General features: G+C 42.7%; 1 protein-coding gene across 5 annotated transcripts in view; it reads left to right on the top strand.

The window, feature by feature from the left end:
* Positions 1 to 12,951, top strand: part of TSHZ2 (teashirt zinc finger homeobox 2) — a 210,755-nt gene that overhangs the window by 115,125 nt on the left and 82,679 nt on the right. The gene's annotated exons all lie outside the window — the stretch shown is intronic.

The raw sequence follows: 12,951 nt of genomic DNA, 5'->3' as shown, positions 1-12,951 counted from the left end.
TCAGTGCAGAAGGTTTACTAAAGCAGTTCATTACTGATTTATTTATGATGTATTTAGATAGCAAATATGGTTCTGTCAGCAGTTGCTGGCTAAACAGTGTTGACAGACATTAATAGCATATGGTATAGGAATGGAATTATGATCTTTAAGAGTCTTTGTGTCTCAACATACATTTACAGTTTGCATCTTTTCTTAGGTAGAGAGACAGAGAACTTCCAAACAAGAAAACACTGTTTCTTTTTCTTTTTGTAACCTTTGGGGTTTGCTGGTGGTGACATTAAAATCTTCTGTGCCTGTTTAGCTGTTCAATTTAATGGAAGACAAATTCTCCCAAAGGTTTAATTTATTCTCACAAACTGAAATCACTGCATTCTCACCATGGGAAATGGCCTTAATTTTCCCAGCCTTCAGTATACATCAAGCATATAATTCATTTCTCCCCCCTCAATACTTCGCTCATTAGAAAACAAAGTTTTTGATATTTAAATGTTACATGGTTTAAGTTGAGAAGCAGATTTCAGCCCTGCAAAGTGCATTTGCAGACATGATTGCCTCCCTGACAGAAATGGGTTTATGCAGGGTGGAACAGAAAAACACTTGAATTTTTGACCTTTAATTGTCTGCTTCCTCCAGTGTCGCATATAACATCAGCATTTTCACCAGGAGCAGAAAAGGCAAAAAATGAGGAAGGAAGAGGAGACAGAAGTGAAACCACCTTGGGGCAGTTGATGCTGGTGGAGGAGACTGAATTGTGTTGGGAGGAAGACGAATTTCATAGGAGAGGTTGTCTCTGAATCAGATGAGGATGAACAAATTGAGAAATAATGTGGGGAATCATCTTATCTTTTTTTTTTTTTTTTCTTTTTAAGATTCATGATAACAGAGAAGGTGAATTGGGAATTCAGTGTTTCATTTCCAAAGTGGTGGGCAACACTTTGCCTTCCACAAATTGGAATTAATGCCCCCAAAAAATCATTGCTAGAATTAATGGTTGGGCTCAGTAACCATGGGTGTCTTTTCCAACCTAAATGATTCTGTGATCTGTAGGTGCCCATCAGACAAAAATAAACAGCTCCAGGAACAAGAGAGAGCCAAGGAAAACAAAACATTGAGCCAATTCTTCCTCTCCCAAAATCCTTTTGCTCCAGAAGAGTTAAGCCACTAAGAAATTCAGCTTCTTGTACATGGAAAGGTTAATATATCCTTAACAACTGAAAAATTATTACAAATGAAACCCTTCAGAGTCAGCCTTCTCTGCTCAGCTCCACAGACCCCAAGAGCTGGTGCAACCAAGCTGCCCCTGACATTTTTGGCTGCTTTTCCTCCCAGTGAGTGTTTAAAGACTTGTTTGAAAGGGGCAGAGACTAAAACATGGTAAATTTTAAATAATGGATTAAAAGCAGCTTCAGTCTTCCTGCAAGTTCTTCCTTTAAACATGTTTTTCTCTGTTTGTGCAACCCATTTCCAGTTGGTGTAAGGGAACTGACTGCACGGAACTATACTGCACTGTATAATAAAAATAAAATTTAAAAAATTACAACATTCTAAAATTCAGATGCAGACTGGTCAAATTCCAGCTGTGCATTGGTGGATACAGCAATTAGCCCGTGTAGACAAGGAGAACTGGGAGTTGTTCAAGACAAACCTTGTGCAGGTATTGGCTCGTTCTGTGGCAGGCTTTGCCTTCATTTAAATTTTAGATTGATAAACACATTAAAAATGCATTTTTTAAGGTGTTATTGCTGGTAGAAAGAGAAAGAAAACCAGGCCAGAATGCTTTGAAAGGGAAGTATTGTTTGGATTTGAACACAGTGGATAAACTGAAAGTGTTTAGACAGTCTGTAATGAAGTGTTGTTGGCCTCTGGTCTCTAATAAATGCTTCAATTTTATAGCTCCAAATCAACTTTACCCATAAAATCCTAAGGGACTTTCTCTACTTAGCAAATCAAGCAGGGCTTGGTGTCCACAGCCAGAGTATCCTCGTGTGTTGTCAAAAAGCTCTGCAGAGCTACATTGCACAGCTCCCACTGATAAAACCAGCAGAAACCACAAGTTTTACTTTCACATTATCAGCACCCAGTACAAAACCTGTGCTAGATAAGGTGCAAGAGATTTTATTTTGTCATGAGTAATCAGATTTTTGGTAGCAAATGGATTTTCCTGGTTTGAATCCAAGCCTTAATAAAAAGATTGGGTGGGTTTCTGTTTAGGAAGTCCAGTCAGTGTGTGAGTCTTTTATTATAACACTGCGCACTTCCCACTCTATTTTTTATTTCAATTATTGCTCCAGGGGTCTGTTTAAAATCTGAGTGCAGATCGTGTGCCACATTCCCACAGAACAAACACTGTTGGAACAGGGATGGAGATGCAATGTCCAGAATTCCCTGTGATGTTCCCTGTCCCAGCCTCTCCCTGCATCTCTCGTAAGGCAGCCTGGGCTTTCCCTCTGATTCTCTCCAATAATCCTGCTCTGCTCGTCCTCCTGGTTCCCAGGAGAATTTCGAGGGAAAACCTTTCAGATTTCTGTGTTGCTGTGGAGGTTAAAGCCCTGCTCACGTTGAAGGGAACCCTCTCAGAGCAAGCTCTGCCCTGCACTGCTTTGATTGATTTATTTCCAGCTGCTTGTACTTGCACTGATCACTTTCTTATGACTTTCCCTCTTCCATCCATTTCAGCTGTTCCTCCTTTTCCAGCCATTCCTTATGCCACCTGCTCCTGCCTGATGGATTGGCTGCTCACAGAGCTGATCCTGACTTGGCATGGGCCCTTCCCCAGGAAATCAATGATGCCACCCAGACAGAAAATGATGCCCTAATAAACACCCAGGCCCATTTTCTCCTCTGCCCAAGGGCAGACCTCCAGGGATGGTGTCTCAGTTGAATGCTGATGAAATGGAGGAGGGAGAAATTAAAACAAAAATGGAGAAATTTGCTTTTTGTGTGGATTTAATCACTTGGAAATTCTGCACTTACCCTTGGGATTACCAGAACAATAATAACTGTATTTTAATTCTGTAAACATTTTTAAATGGCCCTTTTTTAATGGCTTTTTAAAATATTTGGACTTGCCTGCTGTAGCAATTAATCTTTCAAAGTCAGTATTCTGAGTAATTTGGTAGAGGTCAGATGCCCTCTGTTGCATTTCCTTCCAAGTCTGAGAGGCTCCAGGAAAAAAAATAAAAAGTGGGGCAATTGCTAAAGTTTTGTATAAAGTTTTGTTACTCTGTTACAGAGCTGGGTAGTAGAGAGTTGGGTCATAGTTAATCCATCCTTTCAGCTCTTTCAGGACTTCAGTCTGGATTTTTGATCACTGGAGTGTTTTGTGACCTCCTGCAGGCCTCAGATCCACTTCTGCTGGAAATAATAAATGGCTTTTTTGTACCCTCTGAGGTCCCTCTCCTCAGCAGTGGTGACATCATGGTACCTGTGCTGGAGAAGTTGTTTCTGTCAGTAATGACCTCCCTGATTACTGGGGTTTTTGCCCATAACTCAGAGTTGTTATTTCTTGCTGAGATTCAGGAAAAGCTGAGCCCGTGCAGCTGCAGCCTCCTGTTGCTGCTGCCTCTTTTTTCATGCTCTGTCCCAAGTGATAAATGTCAGATATCACTTAGGACAGGGCAGGAATGCAGACTGAGACTGGGGTGATTATGATCTGTAAATGATCTGTGCACTGGCCCTGGCTCTCAACCCTTCCTTGGATCATTTGAGACCCAATTTAAAAGAACACAGCTTAATATTTGGGTTACAGTGATTTTTTTTTTTCTTCCCTTGAAATTTCCGTTATTTTATGAATCTTGATAGATACTTGGACACTGTGTTTATTTTCCATATCAGTTGGAAGTTTTTCCTTTTGACATGGATTGATTTGTTTTGCACAAGTTTCTTTGCAGAGCAGAGCCAAGAGTGCTAATTTTACTACTGAAAATTATTAGAATTCTTACTATTAAAAGGTCTTTATGTCTGCAAGGAAACTGTGGGGCAGCATCTCAGAACTGGGTAGAAAGAGAGGAAAATTCTGGAGTGAATCAAAGCAGGGAAATTTTGGGGGAAGGAAGAATTTTATTCCACGTTGGTAGAAGATTTTGGCAAGGCAGTGCTGCTGTTGGAGGCAGTAAATAACAAAAGAGCAAATAAATAAATCAAATCAATAAATGATGAAATAACAGAGGGAATAATAAACAGGCAGTGTGTTTACATTGGCAATCAAGAGAGTGATAGGAGCTGATTCCCTCTAATTCCAGGCAAAACTGGTTGCAAGTTCGTGCTCCCAGAGCCACCTGAGGTTGTGCCTCAGAGAGAATATTTCAGGCAGGACCTTAAAATTCTTTCCATTTTGAAAGGGATTTCAAAGGATCCCAGGCTGATTCTTCTCCCAGTTGCTGCAGCCTTGGCTCTGCTGGCTGCAACACGACAGGAAAAGCAGGATCAGACCCTTCTGGCAGAGAAATAGCCAAATATTGTGGAGGTGAATGGAAATTACCCATATTTTGTGTTAAATGCTCTTTTGGATGGCTTGTCCCCCCGTGCAAAGGGGGACAGAAGTGGTGGTGATCCACTCTGCCCATGCAGAAGCTTTGCAGCAGTGGAATTCTGTCACCTGTGGCTCTGCTCTCCCCACAGCCCGGGCTGGGTGCTGGCTCCTGCACGTCTGAAGGAGATGTTTTGACCTTTCTCATCTCTGACTGGTGTTGCAAAGATGGAGTGATGTAGAACAGAGATTTTGTGACAGAGTAATAATAAGAAAGAATCTGACTGCCAGTTGCTCATTACTGGATCTCTTTTAAATGCCAGAACCTTCTATGTTTGCCTTCAAACAACACTGAGCACCTAAATCACCACAGTAAACAGATATAGAAAGAGACAGAAAGGTTAAAAGTGTACTCATAATCTCTTGCTTTTCCTCCTAAACATGTTTGATAGCAATATTGTTTCTTAAAAACAATATGACCTCATTTGTAAAGCAATATTCATGCTAAACTAGTCAGCTGTTAAATATACCCAGCACTGTGCATTATGATGAAGCTAAACCAGAATTTCAATTATTTTCTGGACACATTTAAAATTATAATACTTTACTGGGTTAGTGTTATAGTTCATCCAAATTACTCACAAAGTATCATATCAATCTCTTGCAAGTGCTTATTGCTTACATCTCTGGGAAGTTGGTGGAAGGAAGATGCTGCCGGGGGTAGTGACCTTCATGCTGCCTTAGTGCTCTGATGGTGATGTGGCTATAAGTGCAGGCAAGCCTAATGGTCAAAAGTCAATGTTTGCTGGCCATCAGATTTGTCAAAGAAGCAGAGTATTCATTTGGACCACCACATGCAGCAGGGTGTTCCTGGAAGGAAGATAAAGGGGGAAATCAGCCACTTGATGATCTGTGTATTCTTCCTTTAACACCGCGATCCTGGCAAGGGAAAAATCACACTTCAAAATTATTTGCAGTTTTTTATTGCGTGGAATGCAAGATCAAAACAAAGCAGGCAAATGAGGAAGATAGATAACATTATACTCCCACTTTCTATTTATGTACCTTATCTAAAGGATGTTGAGAGAGAAATGGTGCTGCAGCATTTAACCAGCTCTGAGTAACCAGCACAGATTTATGAGTATTCCTGGCAAGTCTGGCTTAAAGCAGGTCTTACTGGAGCTGCACTGGGACTGAATATCCAAAAGCAAAATCCAAAGGCCCACTGGTCTTTAGACAAAGGTTTTAGTAGTATGACTTTAAAACTTATTAAATATTATTAAAATAAAAATTTATTAAATATTATTAAAACTAATAATATTTTCTAAAATCAGCTCTGATAAAAGGTCCTGGGCAATGTTTTATTGCAAGGGGCTTGTCTTTATGCAGCATCTTCAGCTGGGCAGGAATTCTGAGCTTTAATAAAACATGGGGGAAGTGCTGCTGGCTCCATCTCTAACCATCACTGAGTCCTCAGGAAACTCTGGATTTGCTGTAATACTTCCTGCTCTTACCCAAAAGGGACAAATCTTTAGGAGCTCTCTTGAACTGGGGCTTAACTTCTCCATGAGCCTGAGTTGGATTTAGCCAAGCTGGTCTGTTTTGAGTTGGACCGGCCAAGAAATAATCAGCCTTTCCACCACAGAAATCAGATAATTTGTCTCTCCATCGTGCTATTGATCAGTTATTAACAGAAACAGCCATTTCCCAACCCAAACAGCCAAACCCAGCTGTGTGAAGGGCTGGTTCTGCAAGCTCTTTGACACTGAGAAGAGCAATGAAAAGGAACACGATTCTGTGGCTCTGTTTTTAGAATAAACCTTGTGCTTTCAGGGCTGAATTCTCCTGTCTGCCCAAGAGCCTCTCCAGGGAAGTGTTGGTCGTTGATCTCTCAGGGTTTTTTGAGTGTCCTGTGTCCTCCTCCACCTGCTCCAAGCCAGGCCCAGCTCTTTTCCAGGAGAATGTGCTGTCCATGAGATAAGCCATGGATTCAATAGAAACAAGCCAAAGATTTATTATTTTTTGGGATAACAAGCAAGTGTCCATAAACATAATCCTCATCTTCTTCCTATTTATAATTGTAGTTAATATAAATGTACTTCATTACTGGAGAGCAGTCTTCACGGCCATACAATAGCAAACAAATTCTTCAGAAGCATCTTTAATTATTCATTTGGCTGCACTATATTTTATGCTACTTTTCATAAATGTTAATCTTTATTATTGCCCTACCAGGAAAAAAAAGAAAGGAGGAAAGAAATACCTGTTATTAAATGACCTATCAGGCTGACATGGATAAATGTTGGTAGCTATTTAATTGTTTCCCATCTGCAGTTTTATACAGTTTCTATCAAACTGAAGGGTAATTTTTTTAGTAGCTGCTTATTTTAAATGTACAAAACCCTTGTGTGTAATTCCATTAGCTGCCCTACAGCATTGCAATCTACAGTTTCCCTGAGGCTGTTGTGAAATATTGATGAAATCCTTGCTTTTGTGGCTTCCTCTGATACACTAAACATTTGTCTGATGTTAGTTGAACTTGAATGGATCTGTTCAGAGTTATATCAGTAGTGACTTCAAAGGCTGTAAGGCTGTTACAGTTTTTTTTACAAACTGAAGTTTCAAAGCCTTACCATGTGGTACTTTAAAAAAACAAAGTTCATATCAAATGAACCAAAGTGTTAGCAATACACTGGTAAGACTCATTACAATTTCAATTTCTATAGATATATATTTTTTTTGTGATTCTGATTGGTAGCTCATGCCATTGAAAGAAATTTAGATTGGTACTTAGGGCAACCCAGGATAATGAAAGAGGGAAAACATAGTTTGAAACTTGGATTTTAAATGAAGTAATCTATAAATTTACAGAGCCACTCTGCTCTTTTCCACAACAATAAATAGGACAAGAGAAAACAGAAGAAAGGCAAAGGGAGACAAAAGTTTCAGACTTCTCTTTTCATCAGCAAAGTGATTTACAGTGGTGCAATTAAAGTCACTAATGAGGAAAACATATTTGCTGCTACTGTATGCCTTGAATTTTTCAGGCCATGTTGCATCTTGGAGAGCAGCCTTTGTGCCTGCACCAGGAACGGAGTGGAGCTCCCAGTGATGGCCTGGGGACGTGTGGCTGTGTGACAAACCTCACCTGGGGCGTGTGGCTGTGTGACAAACCTCACCTGGGCTGTGTGGCTGTGTGACACCTGCCCCAAACCTCACCTGGGCTGTGTGGCTGTGTGACACCAGCCCAAACCTCACCTGGGCTGTGTGGCTGTGTGACAAACCTCACCTGGGCTGTGTGGCTGTGTGACACCTGCCCCAAACCTCACCTGGGCTGTGTGGCTGTGTGACACCTGCCCCAACCTCACCTGGAGCGTGTGGCTGTGTGACACCAGCCCAAACCTCACCTGGGCTGTGTGGCTGTGTGACACCAGCCCAAACCTCACCTGGGCTGTGTGGCTGTGTGACACCAGCCCAAACCTCACCTGGGCTGTGTGGCTGTGTGACACCAGCCCAAACCTCACCTGGGCTGTGTGGCTGTGTGACACCTGCCCCAACCTCACCTGGAGCGTGTGGCTGTGTGACACCAGCCCAAACCTCACCTGGGCTGTGTGGCTGTGTGACACCAGCCCAAACCTCACCTGGGCTGTGTGGCTGTGTGACAAACCTCACCTGGGCTGTGTGGCTGTGTGACACCAGCCCAAACCTCACCTGGGCTGTGTGACACCTGCCCCAACCTCACCTGGGCTGTGTGGCTGTGTGACAAACCTCACCTGGGGTGTGTGGCTGTGTGACACCTGCCCCAAACCTCACCTGGGGCGTGTGGCTGTGTGACACCAGCCCAAACCTCACCTGGGCTGTGTGGCTGTGTGACACCTGCCCCAACCTCACCTGGGGTGTGTGGCTGTGTGACAAATGTCACCTGGGCTGTGTGGCTGTGTGACACCTGTCCCAAACCTCACCTGGGGTGTGTGCCTGTGTGACACCTGCCCCAAACCTCACCTGGGCTGTGTGGCTGTGTGACACCTGCCCAAACCTCACCTGCTGAGGCCAGGACAGGAGTGTGGTGTGAGGGAGGGAGCTGGGGTGGTTGGAGCAAGGTGGTGGGAAGTACAATCTGGGGGTCACCAAACACCGTCAGCTGGTTGTAAAAATGACATTGTCAGTTCCAGGAGTTTGTAGAAAATAACAAATATTTTTAATGAGATGCAAATGATTCACTGATACTCAGAGCCCTTGTGTGAGGTACTGGAGCTCCTGGCTCCAGCCATGGTGGAATCCTTTCCTGCAGCAGCCAGGACCTGGCATGGAATGGATTCAAACTGACTGCAAGGATGCCTTGCTCCTTTTTATTCAATAATTTCCTATGCAAACAAAGTTATCCTTAAGGAAAATTATTCAAGAAACACCTCCACAATAATTCCTTCCCTCCTCTGCCCTCAGCTCAGCAGCTCACATCAGCTCACCTCTCTTTTTGCTTGTGTTGGGTTTTTTCTCTGTTCTATTATTGTTTTTGAGTTTATGGGTCACTCACAAGCAGTTCCCTCCAGCCACTGATCATTTGGCTCATAACTGTGCAGAATGAAGTGTAAAGGACATCATCTGTTCTGGTTTTGCTGCTAAGAGCCCACTGAAACTCGGGGGTATTTTGCCTTCTAAACCAGTAGGAAATTGGATATTTAATAGAAAACTTTATAATACAACTCTAATTAAAGAACAACAGAATGAAAGCCCCAAATTGCTTCATTTCAGCATTGTATATAAATAATAGTTATGGCTTCATGGAATTGCCTTTGTGTGTTAGAATTCAGTCAGGGTGGAAGCCACTCTTTTCCTTGCTGCTGCAGAAGCTGCTCCTGTCCTCCTGCAGTGGATGGTGGTGGGTGTTCCTGCTCCTACTCTGCAAGAGGCAGGGATTCATGCCTTGGTATCAGCTGCTGGAACTACTTGAAAAACGAATTTCTAGGAAAAAAAAAACCTCGAAGGAATATTGGGAAAAATCCCTCCTTTGAGGTGCCAAGTTGTTTTGGACACAAAATTCATCATCATGGTGGTGATCCACGCTGAGCCACTGCAAACTGAGAGTGGGTGTGATGGTAAATAGGAACAGCAGCAAAGCTGCAAAAAATGCCTCATTATCCAAATTAATGAACTGGCCTCCCAGCAAAGAGGCAACTGAGCATCTTCAGCCTTTTGTGGGGATGTCCAAAACCTTCCTCAGGCTGCAGCTGGCTTTGGAACTAGAACTCAAAACCAGGACTTTCAGGCCAGGTGACAAAGATGTCCCTTTGTCCCTTCCATGCATCATTCAGAGCCAGGTGCTCTCTGGGCCACATTCAGGAATCTTTCCCTGTGTTTTCTTTCCACCTTGGAGAACTTAACAGGAAGTTATTTCCGTGGTACGGAAATTTTGAACAAAGCCTTAAAAACTCTGAAATTCTACAATTCACTCCTTTATGATGAATTTCATATTTTGAGAGTTCTTTCCATGGAATTCCATTGCTTTTCTAGAGTGTGCTATTGGTTTTAATCCCATTAAATTTAAAATGTCTTTGACAAAGAGTTATGCAATGGAGTAGGGAACTATTTTCCCCCCCCAGCTGCGAATTTCTCTCTTCAGTTGATTTTCAGATGGCATGAAACTGTAGCTCTGAACTCCTACAAAGAACTAGGTTAAGATTTGTCTGTGGGTGCTTAATGCAGTTCGACATCTTGGAGAAGGAGGAATGAGAAGTGGTCATTATCCATTATCTGCTGGGAACCTTTCAGAGAAAGAAACAGCTTCTGCCAAACACACAACGATGTTTGAGCTGAAGCCAGACAAGGAGGAAACAAGATCACCTTCTAGCACTGTGAGATTGCTTTCCTGATGATGTTGTTTCAAGGAAAACTGGAATATGTATGGCTGAAGAAGTGCAGGTGGTGGCATGGGTTTTACACGGATTAGCAGAGTTGTTCTGGACAATGATTCACTGTCCCTTCCCTTGGCAGAAAATAAATTTTCCAGTCTTGGAAAGAAACATGTATATATATGTATATGTATTTTAATAAATGTTTCTCTACATGGAAAAAGAGCAAATTTGAGTAAAAATAGTATCCACTGGTGGAAAAGTTAACAGTGAGAATGAACATTTTGACAAAAAGCTGTATTGACACTCCACAATTCAGGTCAGCAGTGGTGGATGATGTGGTGCCAGTCCCAGGCCAGTCCTGGGTGTCAGGGCTGGATTCACCCCCTGGGAGCCTGGCTTGGTGCTGTCTGCAGGGAAAGGTCCCAGCTCCAAGGCCATGGGGTGGCTTTAGACCCAGTTGTTGCAGGTGTATTAACTGGGCCTGGTTTATTTTGGCTCCTCTGTGGAAATATTCCAAAAATAGCTAAGAAAATGTCCTTTTTGGAGAATAAAGTACCAGCTGTCTGTTGCAGCTCTCATCTTAGAGAAGCAGGTTTCTCAGGTTGCCATGAATCCAATCACAAAGACACAGAGAGAAATTAAGAAACCAAATAATTTGGATTTATATTTGTTATTATTATCCATATAATAACATTATCCTTATTGATGTCATGATTTTGACATATCCTGTCTTGAGGTCAATCAGCACTAAACCAAAGACTGATTTCCATTTAAAAAGCCAAAAAATTGCTTCCATTCAATGCTTTGAAGCTCTGGAGTTTTGTCAATTCTTAATGATAGTGACATTTCAGTCTCCCACTTCTTCAGGACTGCACTTTTCCCATCTTACGTCTGCCTGGGCCTGCTTAATTTAGGTGGGGAAAATTCTCATCTAGGAAAGGGAAGAAGCATTTATCCAGTTACTGAGTTTGAATTTCTTTCATATTATTTCTTTCCTGTAACACAGTTACACATGAGGATCTCAGAGGTTTGGAATGTCAGAATAAGCCTGGGGGAGAACTGGTGGGAAGAGAACAGGTCACTCAACAATTTATTACATGGACATCAGTGTGACGTGCAAAATTTATGCTACTTATTACAGACTCTGCATTTAAAGCATGTGGGTGTACAGATATAAGACACTCTTTACTTCTAAAATAAATAATGCAAAGTCCACTTAAATTAATGTTACTTCTGTTAACCAGCTACATCCCTTCATGTCCAATGAAATCTTACTAAAAAGCCCTGTTGGAAGAACACGAGCATCTCTTGTACCCGAGGTTGTCTTGCAGAACTGGTCTCCACTGTCCTTAAAATGCCCACAGCAATTTAAATCATTTACATAAACAGAAATGCTTTTACAGGGAGGACACTGAAATGTGTTTTTAAAGCTACCCAAACCCCTAAACCATTAAAACAGATGTGACTGATGGTTTTGTGAAATCTTGATGGTGCTTTCTGCACAGAGTCACAGAATCCAGTGCCACTTTCCACTCTCCCAGGCTGCTCCAAGCCCCATCCAGCCTGGCCTTGGGCACTTCCAGGGATCCAGGGGCAGCCACAGCTGCTCTGGGCACCTGTGTCAGGGCATTCCCTCCCTGACAGGGAAGAAATTTTTCCATATATCTAAGCTAAACCTCCTGTCTGTCAGTTTGAAGCCATTCCTCCTTGTCTGTCACTACAGTTCCTGATGGAGAATCCCTCTCTGGCTTCCCTGCAGACCCTCTGGAGGTGCTGGAACTGGTTATTTCTCCCACTTTCATGAGATTGTGTCAGTATTTTACACAGCCACCAAAAAAAAAAAGGATTCCTCATCACAAGTTACTCTTCTGTAAAGGTTATAGTAAACATGTCAATGCCTAATTAAGCAGCAAATTTTATCCATATTGTGGGGGATGTGCAGCTGTCTGGTGCTTCTGCTTTTCCTAGAGAAGGACAAAGGATCTTGTGATGAATAAATTACTGTATGTACCTTCCAAAGGAAAACTTAACTGCTGGGGAAAAATGGGTTAATGGTACTCAAAGAATTGGTGCTGGAATGAAGAATCCAATTTGCAGTGACCCAGAGCTATGGGACTGCTCTTTGTGTGTTTTGTCTGATTCCCTCCTTGGATCCCCTCCTTGTTTTTGTTGTGTGGTGTGCCTGGCACTGGTACACATCCTGGAGAGGGGCCGTGTGTCACAGGGTCACTGCTCCTCACCTGGGGACCTTTGCCACCTCCATGTCCCTGCCTTCTCCAGCTCTAAGCCTGGGTGACCTGTGCAGTTCCTAAACTCATGGCAAGGGTGTGGGAAAGATGACACTTGGATTTCTTAGTTCCCTTCACACAGAGAGCCATCATTTCACTCTTCTTGTGCTGCACCTTCATCCAGGGGATGGTTCCTCTGGTTCTGGTTCATCTCTTTGGCCTGATGGCAAAGGTGTGGGAAGGGGTCAGCTCATGCAGATAGACTGGAGAATGAGGGCTTTGTCCAGATGGTCACCAGAAAGGTGGGACACTTTCCTCTGGATTTGCTAGAAGGATATTTTTGAGGCAGGAGTACCAAATTCAAGGGAGCAAAGTGAGCCAGGTTCTTAAAGAGCCACAAAAC

This window comes from Passer domesticus, chromosome 16, assembly GCF_036417665.1.
Source record: "Passer domesticus isolate bPasDom1 chromosome 16, bPasDom1.hap1, whole genome shotgun sequence".
Classification (NCBI taxonomy): domain Eukaryota; kingdom Metazoa; phylum Chordata; class Aves; order Passeriformes; family Passeridae; genus Passer; species Passer domesticus.
The sequence above is the reverse complement of the archived record's forward strand: the minus strand, read 5'-3'. Positions and strand labels throughout refer to the sequence as shown.